Source organism: Elephantulus edwardii, unplaced genomic scaffold (genome assembly GCF_000299155.1).
Source record: "Elephantulus edwardii isolate Elephantulus edwardi_28Jun2011 unplaced genomic scaffold, EleEdw1.0 scaffold00192, whole genome shotgun sequence".
NCBI classification, from domain to species: domain Eukaryota; kingdom Metazoa; phylum Chordata; class Mammalia; order Macroscelidea; family Macroscelididae; genus Elephantulus; species Elephantulus edwardii.
In genome coordinates this window covers 2,813,166-2,815,437 of record NW_006399942.1, presented here as the reverse complement: position 1 = coordinate 2,815,437, position 2,272 = coordinate 2,813,166, and positions in this window count along the sequence as shown.

Here is a 2,272-nt window from a genome sequence, read left to right as displayed (position 1 = left end):
TTTTAAAAAAGAATGAATCTATAGTTGAGTTCAGATTTGAACTCCAATAATCTATGGTTTTCAACATGCACATATTACACAATAATTTTAGAATAGGTGGGCTAGGGAGGGAGGCAACCAGTCCAAATATATGATTTTCTAGCTCTGGTGATTTAGTGATAAGGAGTTACACTGTCAACCTGAAGGCCAGCTGCTCAAATGCACCAGTTGCTCTGTGAAAGAAAGATGGGCAGTCTCCTCTCGTGTGATTTTATTGCTTCTGAAGCCCATTCGAATGTCAGTCAACTAGGAGTCTGTTCTGACTCAATGGTACATAACAACAACATTTAATGTTAGTGTCTTCAAACAGAATTTTTTAACAAATTACAGTGGTTTTTTTGCTATAGTGTTGTCAATATAGACTTCAAAATTTAAAAGCAAAATTTTTTAAAAAGAAAGTACTGAAATAAGTATCTTTTATGAACTTAAAGAGACAAATGCATATTTGCTTTTTATTACAACCTATGTTGACATAAATAAAAAAAGATATAGCACTTATATTGTGTTGTGGTCCTTTGCATAAATTAAGTGTAGAAATAGCTTTTTTCCTTCATGTCCAAAGAAGTAATAAATCATGATTTGAGAGTAACAGTGGTAAATTGTATTCTTGGTATTGAAACCCCTAAATTTACTTAGACGGCTTAATATAATCACAGAAACTCCCCACGCTATTCTGGGTTGAAAAGGAAAGAATTATTTTTAGATGTAAGAAAGAAAATGGAAGAGATATAGTTGCTATTTGCTTTCATTTCTACCCCAAACCACTCACTTTGAGAATATTCAATTTGGTCTTTTGCAAATAAGGTCAGTATCTAACTAAAGCCACAAAAATTTTTAAAGTGATTTGGAAGTGAAATATGGAACGTCTATTGAAATATGGGGGATGATATTAATCTTTAAATTTTAGTAATAATAAATGGCTTCATTTGGTAGCCACAGCTGCATTATTTATTTTAAAGAAAATACGACATTACTTTCTCTTCAATACTCTGATCCAACTAAAAACTAATTATTATCTAAATGTTTTAATCCTTTTAAATTTTTCAATCCTTTTAAATTACTTATATATTAACTATTGAGATATTTGACCAAATTATAGTTTTAATGGTGAAAGTAATTTTTAAACAGTTTATGTAAGATTTAACTTTGTCAGTCACTTCTCGCAGCCTTCGTCTCTTAGCCTCATATTCAGGGCTTGCCTTGCTTTGGTCTCAAGTTTTCTTTCTAACTTTTTTCCCTACTGATTTTCTTCATGGATTCTATGTTCTAGCAAGTGAAAAATACACATTCTTCTTCTTCTTTTTTTTTTTTGAGATTGTTTCTCTGGATTTTTGCTTATGCTTATCCACATCTCCATTCTTACATGTCTTTTGAAGTCTCGTTAAAAATTAAAAATTACAAATCACATCTTGTCTGTTAAGTTTCATTTCCATCAATATGAGTTGTAAGCTACTCGATGGCACACAACAACAACATTTTGACAAAAATGGTAAGACTATTTATGTACCTGTGTTATTTATTCTGCCAGCTATTTTACCATTAGTTTTTTTTTAAAGTCCATTTTTATAATGCTTTAATAATAGTTTTTTTTTACTTAAAACAAGTTTTTATTACACAAAGGTTGTCACATAAACCATTAGTTTTGATAACTTTGTTATGTGCCATTGAGCCACTTGGGAATTATAGCAACCCTATATACAACAGTTCTGAACTCTTATGATATCTAATATAGTTACTAAACATCAAGAAGACAGAGATTTTCACCACTAGGTCAATTGGCAGCATCATGGTAGATAGAGAAGATATTGAGGTTGTTAGCAGTTACAGCTTTCTTGGCTCCACCATTAACACTCTTGGCAGAAGTCAGGAAATGAAAAGATGAATTGCATTAGGTAAATCTGCTGTCAGGAACCTCTCCAGAGTACTGAGAAGCAATGATGTCAATTTGTAGACTAAAGTGAGCCTGATCCAGGCCATGGTCTTTGCAATTATTTACTATGCAACAGAGAGCTGGTCAGTGACTAAGGATGACAGAAGAAGAATCAATGCCTTTGAGTTGTGATGCTGGAGAAGAGTCTTGAACATACCATGGACTGCCAAGAAAACAAATAGGTTTGTCTTGGAGAGGGTGAAACCAAGTTTCTCTTTGAAGGCTAGGATTTTGAAGCTCTATCTCACATATTTTAGACATGTGTCCAGGAGGGACTGATCCTTGGAGAGGACATCCTGCTTG